This window comes from Bufo bufo, chromosome 4 (assembly GCF_905171765.1).
Source record: "Bufo bufo chromosome 4, aBufBuf1.1, whole genome shotgun sequence".
NCBI classification, from domain to species: Eukaryota; Metazoa; Chordata; class Amphibia; order Anura; family Bufonidae; genus Bufo; species Bufo bufo.
Window position 1 is genome coordinate 400622342 of NC_053392.1, and position 27362 is coordinate 400649703.

The following is a 27362-nucleotide window of genomic DNA, read 5'->3' on the forward strand; positions in this document are numbered from 1 at the left end:
GAATGACAGTCATGATCATGGTCATAGGAAGGGATGGAGGGAGGAGGATTGTAGAGGGTTAAGTGAGTATGGATGGAAGGGTTCAGCGGGGGAATGAGTTCAGTAGGGTGACAGCTATGGGGAAGAAACTGTACCTAAACCTGCTGGTTTTAGTCTGAAGGTTCCTGTAGCGCCTACTTGAAGGAAGTAACTGGAAGAGTTTATTGGCAGGATGAGAGGAGTCCCTAAGAATAATGTGTGCCCGACCTAGACATCTCTTCTTGTGAACATCCTCAATAGCAGGAAGTGGAGTCCCTGTGATGCGTTGGGCGGTTTTCACCACCCGCTGCAGTGCCTTGCGGTCAGCAACAGAGCAATTACCATACCAGACTGTAACACAGTTGGTTAGGATGCTCTCTATCGCACAGCAATAGAAGTTACTCAGTATTTCAGCAGACAGGTGTTTTTTTTTCAGTGTCCTCAAAAAAAAAGAGGCGCTGATGTGCCTTCTTGACCAGGCTGGAGATGTTGGTTGACCAGGACAGATTCTCAGAGATGTAGGTCCCCAGGAACTTAAAGCTGGAAACCCGTTCAACAGCCGTGCCATTTATGTGGATGGGGTCATGGGTGTCTCTCTTCTCCTTCCTAAAGTCCACAATGAACTCTTTTGTTTTGCTGGTTTTCAGGAGCAGGTTATTGTCAGCGCACCACACAGCTAGGTGCTTTACCTTTTCCCTATAGTCAGACTCATCGTTGTCAGTGATGAGACCAATCACCGTGGTGTCATCTGCAAACTTAATGATGGAATTGGATCCATACCTAGGTTTGCAGTCGTAGGTGAAAAGGGAGTAGAGGAATGGGCTTAGCACATAGCCCTGTGGAGTGCCAGTGTTGAGTGTGATGGTGGAGGAAGAGTTATTTCCTGACCTAACATGCTGGGGTCTGTTGGTTGAAAAGTCCATGACCCAGTTACAGATAGGGTTGCTGATTCCAAGATCCACAAGTTTAGTAATCAACTTGTAGGTAATGACTGTATTGAATGCTGAGCTGAAATGAAAAAGGAAACATGAAACATGAGCTGGAGCTTTGAGATACAGAAGCTGGATCTTAATATCTTGTCATATTTAAGGCAGTATATTATAGCTACAGTTCTATACTATAGGTAGACGAAATGGAGAGCAGCCTGTCAATTACTGTCTAGATAGTCAAGATGAGGTGGAGGAAATGGTCTGCCCATGAATATACTAGACTATAACTATGTGTCTGGTATATTATTTCAGTGCTCCTAGTAGCAGAATGCCACAATAGTTATTTTGGCCATTTTGCTATAAGTATTACAGACCTATAATATGCTGCTCTTACATAGGGCAGTGTGTTGTATTGGCAGATCCTGCTGTGTGCTGGAGTCATCAACTAAGATTTTCTAGTTGCTATAATGATCAAGATTTGTCCAGCCTTTCAAGTTGGATCATTTTGACCATTGTTGTATATTCGTCACAATGTTTTGCAGTTTATATACATTTTCTTAAACAAAATCAGGAATGATTCAGGAGTAAGGAATTTTATAGTCATTGTTGAGTGAATACTATTATCATGAACACCTTCCCATAATTCTAAAATATACCTTTTATTAAACAATCATAGAAAAATTGGCCCCAGGCCGGACTAAATTCCAAGGATCAAGATGACACATACATATACAAAAAATACTCAGTATGTTATTGCCCTCAGTATCAAAGATACTCCATGGTTACTCATGGTTAGCTGAAATCACATTAGGTAGGGTGATTTTCGACCGAGCGGAGGGATACGGATGATGTACAGGAGATAGTCCAGGGATAAAGATGATAAACAGGTCTTGTGAGTGGTGTCCAGGATTAGAAATCCACCAACATTGTATCTGGTTAGTCAAACACGATGAAAGACCTAAAATATTCCCTGTAAATCCCTAGCTGAGCTAAGCCCAGGGACATCCCTTGAAGGTAGGGGCTCCCTGTCCTCGTTCCTAGTCTAGTATCCCCTAGACCAGTGTTTCCCAACCAGTGTGCCTCCAGCTGTTGCAAAACTACAACTCCCAGCATGCCCGGAGAGCCTTTGGCTATGCGGGCATGCTGGGAGTTATAGTTTTGTAACAGCTGGAGGCACACTGGTTGGGAAACAATGCCCTAGAAATCCCTATCCTAGGGAAGGAAGGCTGAGCACATAAACATACAAAAAGGACATACTGAATGACAAACAACACAAACTAATCCCAACGTTACGTTTCCCCAGCCGTTATAAATCACGACTGGTTCGTCAGGGGAAGAGGAGGATGATACTCCAACCAAAAGGTCTCACAATGGAGATTCACATTTGGTGTCCCGCAATCGAGACGCTCTAGGAGAAGAAGCCCCAGGATGTAGGCTCAAGATGACCGGTGTTCCCATGTCAGTTCAAAAACTGACGCCTTATAACATGTCCTCCCATAATTAGTCCCTCCCCCTCATACGGCCTCATCATCAATTCCTCCAATGTTTCATCCCAGATCACTTCACACAAAGGGCCCACTCATCCATCATACATATTATGTACAGATAACCAGCCCAGATTCAGAAGTAAGGGGTACCTTTACAGAAATATCATATCATAGCCCAAACAGGACACCACTTTGGAACGCATATGCGTTCCACCAATCAGAAATGACGTATAAAGCCAGTGTCTAAAAAGGGAAATGACATCAGTTGCTACAGCCCTGAAATTAGGAAACAGCTCTGGAATGTAAGAGCGACGTCGGGCTCAGAGACCAGAAGTGATAATATCTCTATGCGTTCCACAGTCCGGCAATTACATTTGATTACTGGTTCATGATGCGTTCCATCAGGGACACTCATATATAGCCATACAGAATGGAAATATAATATCACGCCCTATCCAGCCAGAATACTATTTGCATAAGGTACCCCCAATAATAAATATCTTTTTAATCTCTTAATTATACAGACATATGAAAAGGCTACAGGTTATCATAGTAAGAGTATATTAGTCGGATGCACAGGGTGGTTGACACCTAATCTCGTGTGACTAATTTCCACTTCAACCACAAACATATAGAATTTTTGCATGAGTGCTGCCTATAGCGTGGAAGCGTTATAAACCTATACTGTCATACTTATATTTCTGATATTATAATTTTTGTATCATATTTGTCTTTCTAATTACTATAATAAACATTAGTCACCAATATCTTAGGTGTGCCCAGTCATTTTCTCTATATTTTATTCTTTTCTAGCAGCGGGGTGACGCTGCAAGACTGAGAGCACCCTTCCTTGGTGTGTCAACCACCCTGTGCATCCGACTAATATACTCTTATTTGCAATTCACTTTTGTCACCCTAGTGGATAGCACGGTTGGCTGATCCACCATGGATATTTGGGACCATATGGAGATCAAAAAACAAAAGGTAGATAATTTCCTTTTTGATAACACCAATCTAGATACTAGTAATTCTGACATATGCATCAATAATACCTTTAGAGAACTGGAAACATTATTAATCTGCCAGTTAAAACAATGGTGGGAAATTAAAACACTAAGAAGATGTATTGAAATTGATAAAATTCCCAAAGGACTATTGATTAACAAAAATCCTGCACAAGATTTGTGCAGTGATGAATTTAATAAAGAATGGGAGGACCTGCTCCATGGACAGTCGGTCGCATGTACAAAATTAATCATTAAAAGACGTACAGAAATACTGGAGGATACTACCAAACGTATCTCCGACTTAAGACTAATAATAGATAAATTCATTAGGAATGAAGAAATCAATATAATTTAGACTAATATATGTAAAAACTTAGATAGAATAGAACAAGAAATAATAGAGAAAAAAGTAAAAAAATTGAATTTTAAGAGAAGAGGGAGAACTAATAGGGAAATTACTAATAGGGAAGGACGTGATGAACACGTACCAACGATAAGAGCAATTAGTAACACTGTAAACGAAACAGACACGATTGAACAAGAACCAATAAGAAATGAACACTTCAATATACCCACATACAATAGATTCGAAATGTTAGAAGAAACGAATAATTTTTTAGATTGCACTCCCCCACATCACCGTTCACGTATAAGACAAAGATCACCTCCACCGAGAGCACAAACTACACAGAAAAACACATACATAGACCACCAATACAATTTGAGAAACAAAACTCAGAATGCATCACAGATACACAAGACCCCAAATATGAGGAGACAAAATTCACAGGACGAGTATCACAATCACAACCACACACACAGGGCGAGACATTACGACACAGAAAGGGGAAGACACGAAGAGGAACAAGGAGAAAAAAGACACCATCTGTCGGGATTCGAACCCGTGACCAGCCACATCCCAGGCGGTAGCCCTGCTTACTAGGCTACCGTCCTCTCTGGACATTACTCCCTGAAACCTATTATGTAACCTCAGTCTTGCCAAGCCTTGCTCATCACCCTTGATTCCCCACACCTGGTACTTCCCTATATAAGTCCAGCCCCTTGCACTCTAGCTTGCTGATTATTGAGCTCCTGAGCCTTGATCAAGCTTCTCCTCATCTGCTGCTCTTGCTACAACTGGAAGTCCACTGCTGACCAGGAATTGCCTACCGACTACTCTTCTGCTTGACCCTACCTACTGAACTGCTACCACCGTTGCCATCCGGATTGTCTGACTATGCTTACTGCCGCCTGCCCTGACCCACCGCCTGCCTACCGACTACTCTTCTGCTTGTCACTACCTACTGAACTGCTACCACCGTTGCCATCCGGATTGTCTGACCACGCTTACTGCCGCCTGCCCTGACCCACCGCCTGCCTACCGACTACGCCTCTGCCAGACTTCCTGCACCTACTACCTGCCTGCGGTCCTTGCCACTGGGCTCCACTCCTACCTCCAGCCAGCGGTCCTCTGACTCAGGTGAGCCTGTAGGACTGTTACAGAATAATCAGCCACACTATGGAGTCCGCAATGGCCACTCTGCGTAAGCAGGTCTCCGAACTTCAAGAATTTGGTACTACATATCAGGAGAAATTTGCCCAGCTCCAAGGCGTAGTCCAAAGCCAACAGAGGGAGATTATTGAACTACAGAGGCAACTCCTGGACGTTCGCGGCGCGCCCGCAGACACCCGCATGCCTCTCCCATCAAGATTCAGCGGCGACAGACGCCAGTATCGGGGGTTTCTAAACCAATGCCGCATCTATTTTCAGATGTACCCGGCCCCCTTCACCACCGAGAAAAAGAAGGTGCTATTCGTGGTCAATCTCCTGACGGATGAAGCATTAGCATGGGCATCACCATACGTGGAGACTAACAGTCAGCTCCTGGACAACCTAAACAACTTTATCACCGCCATGAGCCAAGTCTTCGATGACCCCAACCGCTGTGCGACAGCCGAGGCGCGACTACATGGTCTGCGGCAAGGGAGACGCTCCGTCGCCGAATACACCGCCGAGTTTCGCCGTTGGGTCACGGACACCACCTGGAACCCAGCGGCACAGAGAAGCCAATTCCGGCGAGGCCTGTCAGAATTAATAAAGGACGAACTCGCCAGAGTTGAGGCCCCGGACGATCTGGATGACTTCATTCAGTTATGCATCCGGATAGATCAAAGACTCTCCGAGAGGAAGAAAGAAAGACTCTGGTCCTCGGACCACAGACCCACTTACTCCTTCTCTTCCACCGCCCAGCGCGACCCCCAGTCAGTAACTGAACCTATGCAGGTCGACGCTCTACATAGGTCTCTATCCACAGCTGAGAAGGAGAGAAGGCTGGCCGAAAACCTCTGCCTCTACTGTGGGGAGCTGGGTCATTTTGCCATCAAATGTCCTCATAAGATCCGAAAGACTATTGCCGTCACGGAGCTAAAGGAGCAACCACAGACTCCAACCCCGCCAGCAGCCCCGGAAAATAACAACACGGCGGCTCATGGATCCCACTTCATCGTCCCCATCCTCATCGACATTGAGGGGCGACAACTCCCCTGTTCAGCGATGTTAGAACATTCCACTGACAATCAAGGCAGCCCCCGTTGACCTGGAAACCGTCGACGGATCCCCACTCTCCTCGGGGCCGGCCACTCACGAGACCACCGAACTACAACTCCTCATTGAACCTGATCACCGTGAAAAGATCCACTTCTCTCTGATCGCCTCCCCGAAGTTCCCAGTGATCTTGGGCATCCCATGGTTGGCCACCCACAACCCCTCGGTGGACTGGGAAACCCGCTGCATACGATTCCCATCCGAGTTCTGCACGCTAAATTGCTCCCACAAACCCGTCCTTCCACCCGAAGACACCACCATCTCAAAACTATCTATCAAGGATCTGCTACCCCCTCAATACCGTGAATTCCAGGATGTCTGCGACAAGAAAAACGCAGACAAGCTGCCACCACACCGACCCTATGACTGCCCTATAGAACTGTTGCCCGGGGCCGAAATACCCTTTGGCAGTATCTACTCCCTCTCAGAGCCTGAAGTCAAGGCTCTGAAAGAGTACCTGGACGAGAACCTGAGGAAGGGGTTCATCCGGCCCTCCACCTCCCCCGCGGGAGCCCCCTTTTTCTTCGTAGAGAAAAAAGACTCCTCCCTGCGTCCCTGCATAGACTACAGAAAGCTTAATGACATAACCGTAAAAAACCGGTACCCGCTCCCACTGATTTCCGAACTCCTTGAGAGACTCCGGGAAGCGAAGATCTTCACCAAACTCGACCTTCGAGGGGCCTACAACCTCGTCCGAATCCGCCCTGGGGACGAATGGAAGACCGCCTTCCGGACACGTTATGGTCATTTCGAGTACCTGGTCATGCCTTTCGGACTCTGCAATGCTCCCGCCACCTTCCAGCACTTCATTAACGACGTCCTCAGGGACATGCTGGATCTGTTTGTAGTCGTTTACCTGGACGACATCTTGATCTTCTCTGAAGACCTCGAGCAGCACCGCGAACACGTCCGCAGGGTACTGCAGAGATTCAGACAGAACTCTCTCTATATCAAGCTAGAGAAATGCGAGTTTGAGCGAACCACCACTCAGTTCCTCGGATACATCATCTCCCCAGAGGGCCTAAGTATGGACCCGGGGAAGGTCCAAGCTGTGATGAACTGGCCCATTCCGAAAAACGAGAAGGAGATACAAAGATTCATTGGCTTCGCCAACTTCTATCGGAAGTTTATCCGGAACTTCTCCAAGGTCATATCACCAATCACCCAACTCACCAAGAAGGCAGTCCCCTTCTCCTGGACACCCGAGGCCCAGGAGGCCTTCACCAAGTTGAAACTCCTCTTCACTTCTGCCCCAATCCTAATCCACCCGAACCCCGAGCTCCCATTTACAGTCGAAGTGGATGCATCAGACTCTGCGGTGGGGGCAGTTTTGTCACAACGGACAGGGGAGAGGATGCTATTACACCCGTGCGCATATTTCTCCCGCCAGATGTCCCCCTCCGAGAAGAACTATGACATCGGGAACAAAGAACTGCTGGCGATCAAGGATGCCTTCTCCGAGTGGAGACACCTGCTGGAGGGAGCCACCAACCCCATAATCGTACTAACTGACCACAAGAACCTCGAGTTCATCCGCAGCGCTAAGAGACTCTCAGCCAGACAGGCCAGATGGAGCCTATTCTTTTCCCGCTTCAACTATCTCATCACCTATCGCCCTGGATCAAAAAACGGCAAGGCTGACGCCCTCTCCAGAATGTTTTCCGAGCCCTCACAGAGTAACAAGGGCCAAAATAACATCTTACCAGAGAGAAGGGTCGTAGGGGCCACCTACTCTAAAGAACTCCTGGGCACAATCAAAGAAGGATACGAAAATGACCCCTTCCTCGCCCACCCCACAAGGAATATCAGCCTTACGTTTAAGAACAGTCATTGGTTTCATCAGGACCTACAACTATATGTACCAGAAATCGCACGGCTTGAAGTACTCAAATTCAACCATGACTCCAAGCTGGCCGGCCATTTTGGCATAAGAAAGACCCAGGAGCTTCTCTCCCGCTCCTTCTGGTGGCCAACATACAAGGAGGACATCAAGAGGTACATCTCCTCGTGCGCGGTCTGTGCCCGCAATAAGACTCTTCGTTCCTCCCCTGTGGGTCTGTTACAACCCCTCCCTATTCCCTCCCGCCCCTGGGGCTCGATCTCCATGGACTTTGTGGTAGACCTTCCTCCTTCAAAAGGGATGAACACTATCCTGGTCGTGGTCGACCGTCTCACCAAGATGGCCCATTTCATCCCCTACAAAGGCATACCCACCGCCAAACAGACGGCCGATCTAATTCTCAGAGAGGTCTTCAGGCTGCATGGGATCCCGGACGACGTGGTCTCCGACCGAGGCGTACAATTTGCCTCAAAGTTCTGGAAGAACTTCTGCCTGGCGCTCGGGGTTAAAGTGAACCTATCCTCCGCTTTCCACCCTCAGTCAAACGGGCAGACTGAGAGAACTAATCAGACCCTAGAGCAGTACCTACGCTGTTTCAGCTCCCACCTGCAGGATGACTGGCTTGACCATCTCCCCACGGCCGAGTTCGCCTACAACAATGCTGAGCATAGCTCAACCAAGCACAGCCCTTTCTTTGCTAACACAGGCTCGCACCCGGTGTTCATTCCCCACCTGCCTGTCGCCTCCACCCTCCCAGCAGTGGCCGAACGCCTAACAACCCTACAGGAGGCACAAAAGAACATTATAGACAACCTCCAGCTCGCCCAGAGGCGTTTTAAACAGGGAGCAGACAGACGTCGCAAACCCACCCCGGGCTTCCATGTGGGAGACAAGGTGTGGCTGTCCACCAGGAACCTCAGATTGAAGGTCCCCTCCAAAAAGTTGGCCCAAAGATACATGGGTCCGTTTCGGGTCACCGAACAAATCAACGAGGTCACGTTCCGGCTCGACCTTCCGGACTCCATTAGGGTGCACCCTGTCTTCCATTGCTCACTCCTCAAGCCATACGTGGAGAACACCTTCACAGGCCGCCACTCGCCCCCACCACCACCCGTGAGGGTACAGGGTGAAGAAGAATACGTTGTCGCAAAGATCCTCGACTTCAGGATCCACCGGGGAAGACTACAATACCTAATTGGGTGGGAGGGTTACCCTCCCAAGGATAACTCCTGGGAGCCAGAAGAAAATGTCCACGCCCCCAACACTGGTAAAAAAGAGTTCCACCAACGGCACCCCGGTAAGCCTGCCCCTGCGGTGCCCGGAGGTCACCTTGGAAGGGGGGGAGTACTGTCGGGATTCGAACCCGTGACCAGCCACATCCCAGGCGGTAGCCCTGCTTACTAGGCTACCGTCCTCTCTGGACATTACTCCCTGAAACCTATTATGTAACCTCAGTCTTGCCAAGCCTTGCTCATCACCCTTGATTCCCCACACCTGGTACTTCCCTATATAAGTCCAGCCCCTTGCACTCTAGCTTGCTGATTATTGAGCTCCTGAGCCTTGATCAAGCTTCTCCTCATCTGCTGCTCTTGCTACAACTGGAAGTCCACTGCTGACCAGGAATTGCCTACCGACTACTCTTCTGCTTGACCCTACCTACTGAACTGCTACCACCGTTGCCATCCGGATTGTCTGACTACGCTTACTGCCGCCTGCCCTGACCCACCGCCTGCCTACCGACTACTCTTCTGCTTGTCCCTACCTACTGAACTGCTACCACCGTTGCCATCCGGATTGTCTGACCACGCTTACTGCCGCCTGCCCTGACCCACCGCCTGCCTACCGACTACGCCTCTGCCAGACTTCCTGCACCTACTACCTGCCTGCGGTCCTTGCCACTGGGCTCCACTCCTACCTCCAGCCAGCAGTCCTCTGACTCAGGTGAGCCTGTAGGACTGTTACACCATCACTACAGATATCACCCATAATCAAAAACAATGCAATTATTAACTTAAGTTCAATAACCCTATCAGATACACAGAAACAGCTTCTCAATAAAGGTTTAAAATTTGCACCAACAAAACCACTCAACAAGTTTGAAACTTTTATTGGAGTGGAAAAATTCATAAGGAAACTATGTCTAAAAAAATATTTCCTAAAAAAACCCAGTGAACCGAGAAACTGCTCCCTCTACAAATAATGATCCAATCATACACACCTCTTTGAAAAATAAATCAAAAAAATATCCGAGAAATGAACTCAGTCAAGAACTGATTACATTTAAAGAATGTGTGATGAAGGATGTAAAAAAAATAAAAAGTAATTCGAAATATAAACGCAATAATCTGACACAAAAAGAAATTATAGCACTCAAACATCTACAAAAGGGGGGGGCGGAGCTTGCGCCGGATCTGTATGGCTGCGTCTGACTGAGCTCCGTACTTAGACCTGCTGGGAAAACAGCTAACGCAAGCTGCAGAGACCTTCAAACATGGTCAAAATCGGAGGACAGAGACCCACCGACCCAGGAGCCATTCCTAAAGCACCGAATCCAAATTCGGGGATGGCCAAATACCTTAAAAAGCAACCGGCTGCTCCTGGTATTAAAGAATCCAAGATGGCGCCGCCGAGTGAACGCGCCTCTGATGGCGGTGATGAAGGTCAGTCGGAGGTAGAAAGTGAGACCGGAGACGTAGGATCCCCTCGGACATTGCCTGTGTCCAGGAGATTTATAAAACAAGCACTGGCTGAAGCCTTGATGCCTCTGCGCCAAGAAATATCAAGCCTAACGCAAGAAATTCAACATGTGGGCCACAGAGTGGAAACTCTGGAAACGTCTCAGGCCGCTATGATTGAGCACAGTACAGCAGTCACTCAGTCCCTTTCTATGTGCCAGTCACACATTAATACCCTCTACAACAACCTGGAAGACCAGGAAAATCGCGGACGTAGGAATAATTTGCGCTTTAGAGGGCTCCCAGAGCACATTACAAATGAAGAAATCTCACCTGCGATCCTGTCCATTGCATCCTCACTCTTGGGCGGCGAGGATCCCTCAAACATCTTAATTGAAAGAGCCCACAGGGCCCTTAGGCCCAAGCCAAAGGGTAATGAACCTCCAAGAGACATAATATGTCGCTTCTTAAATTATGCTGATAAAGAAAGAATCCTCTCAGCTGCAAGACAGGTGAAGAATGTTACCTATAGCAACATACCTATCTCAATATTCCAAGATTTAGCTCCTGTTACGCTCCAGAAGAGAAAGACCCTCAAGCCCCTTACTGATCTTCTCCGTGAAAAACGGATCCTTTACAGATGGACATTTCCATTTGGAATAGCATTCAATTACTCTGGGAAATCCGTCAGAGTCTCGTCTTATGAGGACTTGCAAGAATTTCTCTCATCCTCAGATGTCCCTCCTCTGGATATAGCCTGCTGGGACACTGTATCAGATGTCACTTCTCTTCCAGATTTGCCGAAAATGACACCTTGGGAAAGAGCAGGCACTCCTAAACAGCAAAGAGCAAAGAGAAGAAACAGCCCCATGGCACCAAAAAGAATTGCATGGTCCACCTCTTAGTAAATAAAGGACAGTCTGAGGCACCACCCAGATGATTCTTTCAAATGAGACTTCCTCTGTCCTCCTCCCTACCTTCCGTCCTTTCCTTTTTCCCTTAACTCTCCTTTTTCCCCCTCTATCAACCCTTATTTTCCCCACCTCCCTTCCCTCCTTTTCCCCCCATTTTTTCCCTCTTCCCTATCCCCCCCTCACATTCTCCTTCCCTGTCAATTTACTATCCTAAAGGTCTTACCACTTAATTCCTTAAATTTCCCTTTACAGGTCATCTTATATGGGGTTATAGCCTCTTTTCCCCCCTCTCCTCCTCTTCTAATTGATAAATATCACTTATTACCTACGTTATTGTTGGTTGCTCGTACGCGACCTTGTTTCAGTTGTTTCATGCTTGAACTTTTTCCTTTTCTTTTTCCTTTTTTATTATTTCACAGTCAAGCTACATTGATAAGCTGTACGGATATTCCTGGTGATGTGACATACTGCATCCTGACTCCTCTTGGGGCCGCCGATCATATCCATTTCTCCCTTTCTGATACCAAAAACCATAGAGAAACTCCCCCTTTTCCCCTCCCTTCCCGTTTAAGCCATTATGGTAGATTTTAAACTAGCATCCTTTAACGTGAAAGGATTAAGATCACCTTCTAAAAGATCTCAGATATTCTCCCTCCTTTGGAAGGAGAAATGCTCAGTTATCTTCCTTCAAGAAACTCACTATAAACAGGGAAAATACCCTGATTCCTCATATTCTAGGTTTCCTGAATGGTATCACTCTGGTTCTGATGGGGCGGCCTCCGGGGGAGTCAGCATTGGCTTTAAGAAAAATTTCCCTTTTCAATACTCCTCCCATGTGGCAGACTCGGAGGGAAGATATATAATATTAAAGGGTCTTATTGGCCATAAAATGTTTACATTAGTAAATATTTATGCCCCTAACCATGACCAAGTCCCTTGGCTCTTAGAAGTTCTTTCCACAGTAGAAAATGTTAGAGAGGGAACTGTTATTCTGGCTGGAGACTTAAACTTAGCTTTACTTCCAACCTTAGACACCTCGTCTAAAAAGTCTTCTACTTCAGGTAGACTCCTAAAAAAAATAAAGAGCAAGCTACATGATATGGGTTTGATTGATATATGGAGATGTATGAATCCAACAGGTATTGATTACACCTTTTATTCGGCTCCTTCTCATTCATACAGCAGAATCGACTACGTATTCGTGCCAAAAGACTTCCTGCACCAGTCCTCTGACCCCCAGATTGGAAACATTACCATTTCTGATCATTCTCCAATTTTCTGTTCCTTCCACCCACAACCTGGATCTGGTAAGTTCTCCGGTTGGAGACTTAATGAGTCCATATTGAGCGACCCTAGCCATGTAGCCTTTTTCACCTCCCTCTTAGAACAATACTTTAATTCTAATGATTCCCCTGAAATTTCCCCACAGACATTATGGGATGCCCACAAAGCTTATATTCGTGGTCACTTCATAAGCAAAAGCTCCCACTTAAAAAAATTAGCTGACAAATACTTTACATCTCTTTTAGACCGTATCCACATTTTAGAAAACCTACATAAACAGTCATTAGATCCTCAACAACTCACTGAGCTATCAGCTCTTAGATCTGAAATCAAAAACGTTTTAAATAAAAAATCAGCTAAGTACTATCTTTCCTCCCAACAAAAATTTTATGCCCACGGCAATAAAGCCTCAAGATTCCTAATGAATCGTATAAAGAAGAGAAAAAATGCTAGATATGTAACCTCTATTAAATCCCCTCAGGGCCATCAACTCTACTCCCCTGAATCCATTGCAGAACAATTCCGTCTTTTTTACAAGGACCTCTATAATTTACCACCCCCCTCTGACATCCAACTTGTCACTGGATCACACCGTCACCCTAACTCTTTTTTAGACACCCTCAAATTACCCTCTCTGACTTTGACCCAGAGGGTTGACCTTTCAAAACCATTCGACCTAGCGGAGCTCTCTAGAGCCCTACAATCTTCTCCAAAAAATAAATGTCCCGGCCCAGATGGTCTCCCGACTGTTTATTATTCAACCTTCCAAAACACAATTTCCCCTTATCTCCTCCGAGTCTGTAACCAAACTCTCCTAAATTTTCCCCTCTCCTCGGACATGACGAGAGCTGTGATCTCGATCATCCCTAAGGAGGTAAAAGACCTTACTAACTGCGCCAACTTTCGTCCAATTTCACTCCTGAATATAGATCTGAAACTATTAGCAAAAATGTTAGCATCTAGAATACAAAGTATTCTACCTATCTTGATCCACCCCGACCAAGTAGGTTTTGTCAAAGGAAGGGAAGGAAAGGACAACACCACTAAGATCTTAAACGCCCTGTACTATGCCTCTAGTAAAAAACTACCCTTGGTTCTCCTAGGTACCGACACGGAAAAGGCATTTGACCGCATTGACTGGTCTTATATTAAACTTACGTTACAGAAATTTGGATTCCCGGATCCTTATATCCAAGCAATCTTTGCAATGTATACTAATGCTTCCGCGTCGGTCCTAGTGAATAACTATATCTCAAATAACTTTCAGATTAAAAATGGGACTCGCCAAGGTTGCCCCCTTTCACCCCTTATTTTCGTATTAGTTATGGAAACCCTTATGCAAGCACTTAGGCAGGAGGAATCCATCAAAGGGTTAAGGATTGGCTCTCAGGAATATAAACTAGCCGCTTTTGCGGATGATCTCTTAATCTTAACCACGAATCCCAACACATCTATGCCCAAAATACTCCTTACATTAGATGTCTTCAGCTCTTTTTCTAACTTTAAGGTCAACCCTCAAAAATCCCAGATTTTACATATTGGGTTACCCCCTACATCTGTTAAAAAGCTTCAAACAAATTCCCCTTTTAATTGGAGTACCCAATGTATTACTTATTTAGGTATTAAAATTAATGCCCACTTACCAGACCTTTTCCATCTGAACTATACCCCTCTTTTAAAATCTATGGCCGCTCAGTTGGACTCTTTAGAAAAACATTTTCTTTCTTGGTTCGGAAGGAAAAATATGATAATGTCATTGGTCATCCCAAGGCTTACTTACCTTCTCCAGGTCCTCCCTATCATGATTCCTCGTTCATTTTTCAGAAAACTAAATGCACTAATAAGACAGTTTTTATGGGATAAGAAAAGACCTAGAATCTCTCTTGCCTCTCTCATCAGACCAAAACATCTAGGTGGTATAGGCCTTCCCGATCCCGAACTATACATGAAGGCGATACACCTCTGTAGAGTGATCGACTGGATACGTTCCCCTGCACATAAACTATGGCTCCATATCGAAAACTCCAACTTTGCCTCTTCTCTTAGATCCCTTTTGCTCTCAGATAAACCACTTATTCCCCTTCCTCATATGACTAACCCTTTGATTAAGACTACCATCAAAGTATGGAAGTGGTTTTCCTCCAATTATGATATACAATCATCTCTATCCTCCCTCCTCCAAATCAGAGATATATATTCACTTGCCCCTACAGAAGTAAAAACATCTATCCCCTCCAAACTTGGATCCTTATCTACTCCTATATCTAAGCTACTGGATGGTGATGGTTGTGTCCCTCCCGAAACCACTCTAGCTTCCATAAGCGGTATACAGCCTTCTAACTTTCTTGCTATTAAATACCTTAAAGACGAACTGCTCAATTACTCCAAGACTACCCCCACAAACCTTACCTCTGGGTGGTTTGAAAACTTAATGTCCACTAATAATTATCCCCCAAAATTAATCTCCTTCCTTTACAAAAGACTTATCCAGCCTCACACGAGAGTTAAACCCTCATTCATAGGATTATGGGAAAAAGATTTGTGCAAACAATTCTCTGATAAGGAAATTAATACATTGTTGATCACCCCTCATAAGTCCTCAAGATGCGTCCGGGTACAGGAGAATGGTTTCAAAATTTTATCCAGATGGTACAGAACCCCTGATAAAATATCTCTCATGTACCCTAGCGTACCAGATTTGTGTTGGAGATGCGGTTCAAGTAAAGGCACTTTCATTCACATCTGGTGGAACTGCCCTTCCCTATTGAGTTGGTGGGAACAGATATTCCGCATTAGCAACTCCATTTGTGATTCCTCGGCCCCATGCACGCCAGAAATTGCCCTTCTATCCTTAAACACATTCAAATATGATAAAAGTCACGGGCTTCTCATACACCTTTTATCAGCTGCTCGCCTCCTAATTCCTACAAAATGGCGCTCTGATGAAATCCCCTCCATTGTCCAATGGACGAACAAGGTTGATCAAATCTATCGCCTTGAAGAATTATCTAACTGGGAGCTGAATACCAGAAAGAAATTCCTTCTGACCTGGTCGGCTTGGAAGAGATATAGAAATTTCTCCTAAACTGTCCTCTTCTAAATAAAAAATTGAGCTAGTGCCTTAGGTCACTTGGGATATATGTCAACTTTACTACTACTAACCTAGTGATTTCCTGTTATGCTATTACTCCCTTGAGTTGGAACGTGGCTTTCCTTCTCTGTACAGCTATCACACTGGTTGCTCATTTACCATTTCCTGCTGCGTCAGGATACATTTACTCCTTGTGCTGTGATGTGTTCCTTTTTTCCTTTTCTTTGTATTATAAAATAAAAATCAATAAAAATTGTTAAAAAAAAAAAAAAAAAAAAAAAAAAAAGGAGAACAATATTATAATCCGTCCAGCGGACAAAGGTGGTTCCATAGTGATTCAAGACACTGAAAAGTATAATGCGGAATGCTTGCGTCAACTGGCGGACACCAGTACATATCAACTCTTAAAAAATGACCCAACTGATCAATTTTATATAAATCTAGGGAACCTTTGTAAGAAAGGAATGGATAGTGGAATTTTAAATAATGAAGAACATGACTTCATTTTAAATAAATACCCCCGAATTCCGGCGTTTTATTGCATCCTGAAAATTCATAAGGATAAATCAAATCCACCTGGACTTCCCATTATCTCAGGGATCGAATCATTAGCTGCAAATCTCTCAATGTACATTGACATCTTACTTCAAACCAAAGTGAAAAATACACCTTCATATGTCAAAGACACAACGCAAATTATAAAGAAAATAGAGAATATGCAATTTGAAAAACACTGGATAATGGGTTCTTTGGATGTCCAATCCTTATATACGGTCATAGACCACGAACAAGGCAAAAAAGCAATAAAAAAACAACTAGTAACGGAGGGTAGATTAACAGAGAAACAGATAGACTTTTTAATTGAGGGTATTGATTTTATCTTAAATCATAATTATTTTTATTTTAATGGATCCTTTTATCTGCAGATTCGGGGCACTGCCATGGGCACCAGGTTCGCCCCCAGTTATGCCAATTTATTTATGGCGGATTGGGAAGAACAATTTGTGGCCCCCAGACTGGGGACGGACCTGGTGCACTGGCAAAGATACATCGATGATGTGTTTTTTATCTGGCAATCAGGCCCCGAATCACTCAAGCAGTTTTTAGAAGATATTAACCACAATGATCTTAACCTTAAATTTTCGGGAACTAACAGTAAAGAAATTTTAGAATTTTTAGATTTAAAAATCTATGTAGATGACAATGTACTAGAAACGTGTACGTTCATTAAGCCCTCAACGCGGAACAGTTATATTTTATTTAACAGTTGCCACTTGCCAAGTTGGCTTACTAATATCCCGCAGGGCCAGTTCCAGAGATTAAGACGAAATTGCACAATGATGGACCAATTCGAAATGGAGGCGGAGAAAATGAAAACAGAATTTTTAAAAAAAGAATATCCAGAGGAAATTTTAAACTTGGCATTAGACAAAGTCACCAAAATGGATAGAAAGGAGTTTTTTAATGGTAAAACTAATAACCGCAAAGAGAAAATAGACAACCAAGTGAAAATAATATTACCATATAGTAGTGAACATGGTAAGATAAAAAATATTATATATAAACATTGGGACATTATCAAAAAAGAAAAAATTATAGGTACAATAATCCCACCAAAACCCTTGAATGTCTTTACTAAAGCACCAACATTAGGAAATAAGATAGCCCCCACAGTTCAGGAGGACGGACAACGAAAAAATATTTCATCAATACAAAAATGGATGGACCTTAAGGGTTTCTTCAGGTGTGGCCAATGTGGTAATTGCAAATCAACATCATTCATAAAACAAACAAAATAAATAATTGCAACGACAAATGGACATAAACACACTATAAAAGAATTTTTAATCTGTAGTACAGAAAATGTCATATATATGATAGAATGTCCCTGCAAACGCCAATATATAGGCAGGACTAAAAGAACCCTTAAGAAATGCCTTTCTGAACATATATCTAATATTAAAAAGGGCGTAGAAACCCACTCACTCTCCAAACATTTTAAAATTGCGCATAACAGAGAGCTGGAGAAAAGGGAACCATATTAGTAAAATGTCAAGATTAGAAACACAGAGAATCTTTGAAATGGAGACCATGATTCCCAACGGCTTAAATGCAGAATATGAACTCTTTGGCTTCTTATAAATACGGGTTGGGGCCTGCCTTTGAGGGTGAGCTTTGCTGAATAGCTTTATGCCCTGGCTGGCTCCCCCTCGACGGCAGTCCCTTAACATGTAACATCTATCGACTGTACATGGCACTAATTCAATTCCTCCATTCAATATAAGCCAAGTTCGCAAAAGTCCCTTTTTGTGGCAAATTTTATGAATTTTTATGAATTTATATGAATTTTTACCAATTTCTATAGGATCTTTTATAGATTTTTAATAACATTAAATAGAATATATCCATATATTTTTATGTATTTTTATTACCTTATATAAACTTTTGGATATTATTCATTATTTAGATACATAATGTTTCTGGAACTTTAGAGAAGACTCCACATAGATTAATATGCGAATACACACCAATATCTATATTTATTTTTATAAGTATACAGACATACATTTTACTAGATGTATAAATGGATATTTTTTATGATTAGAATATATATATACTGTTAGTTCTGAATTAATTATGTCTTCCAAATATCCGCTTGATTAGGAAACCCTCTTCCTTTTATCCCTTTTAACTTTTTTCCTCTCCATTCCTTATTTTGCAAAATTCTTTGAATATATCGGTTGAATATATATATATATATATATATATATATATAGTGACAATACTTTTAGAATGTTCTCTATATATTTTTTTATATACGCAGACACTCAATTTATAACTGTTTGGGCGTTTTGTAGTTATAACACACAAAAAAACCGCAATTGAATCGCAATGATATTTTAAAGTTACTATTTATTTAGCAAAATAAGACTACATGATACTATGAATTTATAGATTTGGATATATACCATCAATGGTTGAAACAAGTGGAATAAGAAAAGCTGCTTCATTATAACAATAAGGGAAATATTTCCCGACTGGACAATTACCTTCATAGGACTTCCGGAATCAGAGTTTTGCAAAGCTCCTCTGTAGAGCATAAAAGAATGGTCTTTTGGGGAGGTCGGATAGCCACTGAGGAAGGGGATACTCTAGCCCCGAAACGCGTCTGGTCTGACCCCCCTAAGTTTAACTTCATGTGAGTGCACCACATTGATCCTATTCTGGAACAACTCTGTACCGCTTTTACAAAGAAAAGCCGGTCTGAAACTTCTACCCGGAGAGCTGTGATATCGTAACCGGATCCAAACAAGCGGGACCGCGTGCAGCAATCTAACGGCTAACAGGTGAACCATATTACCAACTGTGGGATTCACCTGACCGCAACAAAAAGTAAGTTCCGATAGACGGCAGAGGTTTCTTCTATATGTGAGAACCCTCCAACACCGGTAAGAGTGTTCCTTAACTAATTACCATCTCACTGATGGATCTTTCTCTGACTGAAAGCGGGACGCCGCTGAGTCAGTTACGGAGCAAGTTGTCACTTATGACTATTGCACCTTTTCCATACAATGCTAGTTCGCTATTCCAAATTGACATTTGTTGTACCTGGACTCTTATGACCTATCTGGGTCAGTGAATTTCCATCTTACTCCATCACTATATATTTATATTTTTCCAGAGGATTGCGGCTTGTATTTTTATAAGACAATTATTGTTAATACTGTATTTTAACTGATATTAGATTGTTACCTTTTTGCTATTTTATGCCAAATTCTATTTACTATGCGTTGACTTTATCCACTTATTTTGTGTCTGGAGTGAAGTTATTGGTCACAGGTACTCTATACCGTTATCTCTGTGTGACTAATTTCCACTTCAACCACAAACATATAGAATTTTTGCATGAGTGCTGCCTATAGCGTGGAAGCATTATAAACCTATACTGTCGTACTTATATTTCTGATATTATAATTTTTGTATCATATTTGTCTTTCTAATTACTATAATAAACATTAGTCACCAATATCTTAGGTGTGCCCAGTCATTTTCTCTATAGGTTATCATAGTGCTTCTGGATACCTATTCAGATAAAACATGACAAGACGGAGGGGACTCCAGAGACCGACAACGGGGGGGAGGACAGATAGTAAATATACCAAGGAGGAAAGACCAATATATCCGATTCACCGGACATTTGTTTTAATTGCCCACATATACCAAACCACAGAAAGGACAACCACATATGATAAGGGTGACCCAGTTGTAGCTTTACAATATTTTTTTTTTTAGATCTCTTGCGATTTGATAACAAGTAAAATGGCATGAATAACAATACATATAGGATCCCCATTGGAAGCTGGGAACAGATAAGAGAGGAAAGGGAGGGGAAAGAAAAAGGGGGGGAGGGGGAGGGAGACGGGGGAAGGAGGGGGGGAACCATAAGAGAAAAACAGGAGAGGTCTATATATGTAGATAGAGCAGGGTATGAGGAGGAGAGAGAGAGCATCCAGGTATTATAAGAAACAGCCAAATGATAGCTGTTTATTCAAGCCATCCGGACTGGATGATTTTAATCTATAGATCCATTGGCATTCTTTCTGAAAAATGCTTTTGTCCCAATCGTCCTTACGTGGAGAGGATGGGATTAGCTCAATGATCTGAAAACCTAAAGAATTGGCATTCCCCCCATGAAACTCATGGACATGGTTTGCCACAGGTTTATCTCGTCCATGCTTGATATTTCCAAGGTGCTCCCCCACTCTCCTCCTCAATTCCCTCTTAGTCTTCCCCACATAATTCATAGGGCATTGACATGTGATCAAGTAAACCACTCCACAACTTCTACAATTGCCGAAATCCCTAATTTCAAAGATTCTCCCCGTTGAGACACTTCTAAATGTTTTGGATACAGTAATGTATGGACACGCTATACAGCCACTGCACTTAAACGTTCCTAACGGTCTTCTTTCTAGCCATGTTCCTTCAGTTCTTGGTGTAGTATAGAGACTGTGTACTAGATGATCCCTGATGGATCTCCCCCTCCTGAAGGTAATCCCTGGTCTCAGTGGGATTACATCAATGAGGTCCTTATCGGTACGTAGGATACCCCAGTGTCGTCTAAGGATTTCAAAGATCATCTCATGGGAGTTATCAAATGTCCCGATCACTCTTATGACTTTATCCTGCGATTTTTCCTTTTTGTGGGGGTCCAAGAAACAGTCTCTAACTGTGGCTAGGGAATGTTCAAAAGCTTTTTTCAGTGTCTCATCCGGGTAGCCTCTACTCAAAAACCTGTATCTGAAGTCCCTTGATTGCGTCACAAACGTTGATGTACTAGTGCAATTCCTTCTAATTCGAATGTATTGGCCCTTTGGGATGCCTTTCTTGACTGGGTTTGGATGGAAACTTTCCCAGTGCAAGAGGCTATTAGTGTGGGACATAGAAGGAAGAAAACCGCAAATAAATGAAAAATGTATCATTAATCTCACGGATAAAATTTTAACATCATGTGAGCTTGAGATCCTTTCTAAAGGTCTATCTTTTGTACCAACTGTGAATTTTGATACATTCTCGTGGGTTAAAGATCTGAGCCTCTTTACTAGAGTTGAGCGAACCTGAACTGTAAAGTTCGGGTTCGTACCGTACTTTAGGTTTTTCGGCTCCCGGACCCGAACATTTACGTAAAAGTTCGGGTTCGGTGTTCGGCACTTTCTTGGTGCTTTATGAAAGGCTGCACAGCAGCCAATCAATAAGCGTCATACTACTTGCCCCAAAAGGCCATCACAGCCATGCCTACTATTGGCATGGCTGTGATTGGCCAACTGCAGCATGTGACCCAGCCTCTATAAGTTGGAGTCACGTAGCGCCGCCCGTCACTCTGCTCGGATTAGTGTAGGGATAGGCTGCAGCTGCTGTAAGGGAGAGATCAGGGAGAAATCTTATGAAGAACTGCTTCTTTACTCAGAGATCCACAGCAAATGTGTTTTGTGGGTGCAGTGCACAATTGTTTTAAGCCTGCCCTGAGCCAACTACTACTGAAAACGAACTTTTTTTCCTTCAGTTAGTCAATATCAATACATAATCGGCAGCCATTTTATGCAACAATAGTGCACCAGCACAGGATATCTGCATGTCTGCAAGTCCAGAAAAACTGCTTTGAGAAACTGGGGTAAATAAAACTTTTTATCATATAGTGCACATCTAGGATTAGACGTGCATAAGTGAGTGTCACATTTAGGCCAGAAATACAGCTTTTTGATTAATGGGGTGAAAAAAATACATCTGTTTCATATAGTGCACATCTAGGATTAGACATTCATAAGTGAGTGTCACATTTAGGCCAGAAATACAGCTTTTTGCTTACTGGGATGATGTACAGGAGATAGTCCAGGGATAAAGATGATAAACAGATCCTTTGTGAGTGGTGTCAAGGATTAGAAATCCACCAACATTGTATCTGGTTATTCAAACACGATGAAAGACCTAAAATATTCCCTGTAAATCCCTAGCTGAGCTAAGCCCAGGGACACCCCTTGAAGGTAGGGGCTCCCTGTCCTCGTTCCTAGTCTAGTATCCCCTAGACATCCCTATCCTAGGGAAGGAAGGGTGAGCACATAAACATACAAAAAGGACATACTGAATGACAAACAACACAAACTAATCCCAACGTTATGTTTGCCCAGCCGTTATAAATCACTACTGGTTCGTCAGGGGAAGAGGAGGATGATACTCCAACCAAAAGGTCTCACAATGGAGATTCACATTTGATGTCCCGCAATCGAGACCCTCTAGGAGAAGAAGCCCCAGGATGTAGGCTCAAGATGACCGGTGTTCCCATGTCAGTTCAAAAACTGGCGCCTTATAACATGTCCTCCCATAAGAAATGTATTTGAAATACGGCTTTTTGCTTAATGAGTGAAAAAAAAACATCTGTTTCATATAGTGCACATCTAGGATTAGACGTGCATAAGTGAGTGTCACATTTAGGTCAGAAATACAGCTTTTTGCTTACTGGGGTGAAAAAAAACCATCTGTTTCATATAGTGCTCATCTAGGATTAGACGTGCATAAGTCAGTGTCACATTTAGGCCAGAAATACAGCTTTTTGCTTACTGGGGTGAAAAAAATAATGTTTCATATATAGTGCACATCTAGGATTAGACGTGCATAAGTGAGTGTCACATTTAGGCCAGAAATACAGCTTTTTTGCTTACTGGGGTGAAAAAACCCTCTTATATACTGCACATCTGGGATTAGACGTGCATAAGTGACTGTGAATTTTTGGCCACAAATAGGGATTTCTCATACTGGGGCATACTGGGGTGAAAAAAAAAAACATCTGTTTCATATAGTGCACATCTAGGATTATAGGTGCATAAGTGAGTGTCACATTTAGGCCAGAAATACAGCTTTTTGATTAATGGGGTGAAAAAAAAACATCTGTTTCATATAGTGCACATCTAGGATTAGACGTGCATAAATGAGTGTCACATTTAGGCCAGAAATACAGCTTTTTGCTTGCTGGGGTGAAAAAAATACATCTGTTTCATATAGTGCACATCTAGGATTAGACATTTATAAGTGAGTGTCACATTTAGGCCAGAAATACAGCTTTTTGCTTACTGGGATGATGTATAGGAGATAGTCCAGGGATAAAGATGATAAACAGATCATAGGTAGATACTTTCAACGATATTAATATTTATATTGTTAAAGTCCAGGCCATTGTGGATATTGGTATTAAACATATTTTTTCATAATAAAACCGTGCTGCTTTGCTTTCAATGTGCCCTTCAGGAGATGAATTACAACAAAGGATTTTAATTTAAATTACCTGTCCAAAGACATTTCCTTAATTACGAGTGGAGATATAGTTTGCTATTAGTGTAAACCGTCTTATTGTTGGTGATAAATACAGTATAGACATTTACATATGCATAGTTCAGAACTATCAATGGTTATCTGTATATCCACCATATTAACATAATATTATTGTCATGACATGCAAGCTGCAAATTGATAACAGGTAGCTATAATTTTACATTCTTGCATCCTTTAGGCCTCTTTCACACGGCCGTTACGGGAACACCCGCGATTTTTCCGCGCGAGTGCAAAACATTGTAATGCGTTTTGCACTCGCGTGAGAAAACTCGCGCGTGTTTGGTACCCAAACCCGAACTTCTTCACAGAAGTTCGGGTTTGGGATCTGTGTTCTGTAGATGTTTTAATATGCATTCTGTATTCAGAATGCTATTATTTTCCCTTATAACCATGTTATAAGGGAAAATAATAATGATCGGGTCTCCATCCCGATCGTCTCCTAGCAACCGTGCGTGAAAATCGCACCGCATCCGCAATTGCTTGCGGATGCTTGCGATTTTCACGCAACCCCATTCACTTCTATGGGGCCTGCGTTGCGTGAAAAACGCAGAATATAGAACATGCTACGATTTTTACGCAACGCACAAGTGATGCGTGAAAATCACTGCTCATGTGAACAGCCCCATAGAAATGAATGGGTCGGTATTCAGTGCGGGTGCAATGAGTTCACCTCACGCATCGCATCCGCGCGGAATACTCGCCCGTGTGAAAGGGGCCTTACATCTTTACATAGCTAAGGAAAACTTGAATATTAAGGTTCCAAGCAACAATAAATTAAAAAATTTACATATTTTTAAAATTCAACAACAAATGTTCTAAATATTCATTACTATAACTGCTTTTAACACATTAGCCAAATACAGAATCTGTACCCAATTTACTGTGCTTAGACTGTGACAGACAAAATAGTGTTGGGGACCTACGGTACAATGTATCCCTAACACATTGTAGGCTTATTTGTCAGTGAACGCAAACTTTTATGAGGCCTAACTAATAGACTGTAGCTAATTGCTTTGTATAGAGACATAGTATATGCTTGTTAGAAAGCAAAAGAAAAACTGAGGCACAACAATCATCACCACTAACTTGATTTCGGAATGGAGGTCATTCATCAAACTTTGAGATATACATATACAGTAATTCTATTTTATATTATTATCTAGTCAACATGAACATTGAGATTGTAATTAAATGTAGACTGCTTGACTGCAGAAATTCATCAAGTACTGTATGCACATCATCATTAGTGATGAGCGGCAGGGGCAATATTCGAATTTGCGATATTTCGCGAATATTTTGTAGAATATTCGTCATATATATATATATTATATTCTTGATTGCGAAAATCGGCAATCTAATATTCACGTAAAGCGTGCAAAATACAGGCGTGGGTCACTTATGCTACATTTTTCAAGCTGGTATAAGTTTCCTGAGACTGGAGAAAATGGTTGGCACGGCAAAGCATTAGAATAGCTTTATATGCAGATAGTGTGCTCCAATATATTCATGCTTGCGGATTTTCGGCAATTAATGATGCGCATATTTTTTTGCGATACGTGCAACTCGTGACATCACAGCACTATGTTTGTAGCATGTATGTATGGACAGCAGAACCTATCAGCTACACCATAGATCAATCTAACCTACACTGACTATCTCCCCCTAACTATCTGAATTATATATATAAGTTAACTGGCTAATGTAATACAACAAAGCACAGAGCACAGCAATGACCCTGCTGTCACATCCTAGATGTGCACTATATGAAACAGATGATTTTTTTTCACCCCAGTAAGCAAAAAGCTGTATTTCTGGCCTAAATGTGACACTCACTTATGCACGTCCAATCCTAGATGTGCACTTTATAAAACAGATGGTTTTTTTTTCACCCCAGTAAGCAAAAAGCTGTATTTCTGGCCTAAATGTGACACTCACCTATGCACGTCTAATCCTAGATGTGCACTATATGAAACAGATGTATTTTTTTCACCCCAGTAAGCAAAAAGCTGTATTTCTGGCCTAAATGTGACACTCACTTATGCACGTCCAATCCTAGATGTGCACTATATGAAACAGATGTTTTTTTTTTCACCCCAGTATGCCCCAGTATGAGAAATCCCTATTTGTGGCTAAAAATTCACAGTAACTTATGCGCGTCTAATCCCAGATGTGCAGTATATCAGAGGGTTTTTTAACCCCAGTAAGCAAAAAGCCGTATTTGTGGCCTAAATGTGACACTCACTTATGCACCTATAATCCTAGATGTGCACTATATGAAACAGATGTTTTTTTTTTCACCCCAGTATGCCCCAGTATGAGAAATCCCTATTTGTGGCTAAAAATTCACAGTCACTTATGCACGTCTAATCCCAGATGTGCAGTATATAAGAGGGTTTTTTCACCCCAGTAAGCAAAAAGCTGTATTTCTGGCCTAAATGTGACACTCACTTATGCACGTCTAATCCTAGATGTGCACTATATATGAAACATTATTTTTTTCACCCCATTAAGCAAAAAGCTGTATTTCTGGCCTAAATGTGACACTGACTTATGCACGTCTAATCCTAGATGAGCACTATATGAAACAGATGGTTTTTTTTCACCCCAGTAAGCAAAAAGCTGTATTTCTGACCTAAATGTGACACTCACTTATGCACGTCTAATCCTAGATGTGCACTATATGAAACAGATGTTTTTTTTTCACTCATTAAGCAAAAAGCCGTATTTCAAATACATTTCTTATGGGAGGACATGTTATAAGGCGCCAGTTTTTGAACTGACATGGGAACACCGGTCATCTTGAGCCTACATCTTGGGGCTTCTTCTCCTAGAGGGTCTCGATTGTGGGACACCAAATGTGAATCTCCATTGTGAGACCTTTTGGTTGGAGTATCATCCTCCTCTTCCCCTGACGAACCAGTCGTGATTTATAACGGCTGGGGAAACATAACGTTGGGATTAGTTTGTGTTGTTTGTCATTCAGTATGTCCTTTTTGTATGTTTATGTGCTCACCCTTCCTTCCCTAGGATAGGGATGTCTAGGGGATACTAGACTAGGAACGAGGACAGGGAGCCCCTACCTTCAAGGGGTGTCCCTGGGCTTAGCTCAGCTAGGGATTCACAGGGAATATTTTAGGTCTTTCATCGTGTTTGAATAACCAGATACAATGTTGGTGGATTTCTAATCCTTGACACCACTCATATACTGAATGCCTCATTTTACTATATAGTAATACTGTGCTCAGCTCTGTTTCTTTGTATAAATATGGGTTTCATGTGTACACAGGTTTCCTAAAGGCGACAGACTAGTGATGAGCGAGCACCAAAGTATTCGGGTGTTCGGCCCGAACACATTGTTATATTCATGTGCTCGGCTGAGCACCCGAGTATAATGGAAGTCAATGGGAGACAACCAAGTACCCCCTGCTCGGAAGAGAAAAGGGTGTTTGGTTCATAAAAAAAGGTTAGAACTTGATGGCAACCATATCAAAATGGTTTGGAAACAGAATTAAGAGGATAGCTGGATGTGTCTTAGACTTATATTATGTACAACACACAACCACACAAAGGCTGTATGCCAAAAGTCAGGTATGTGCAAGCCATCAATCTATCCATGAGACAGATGACA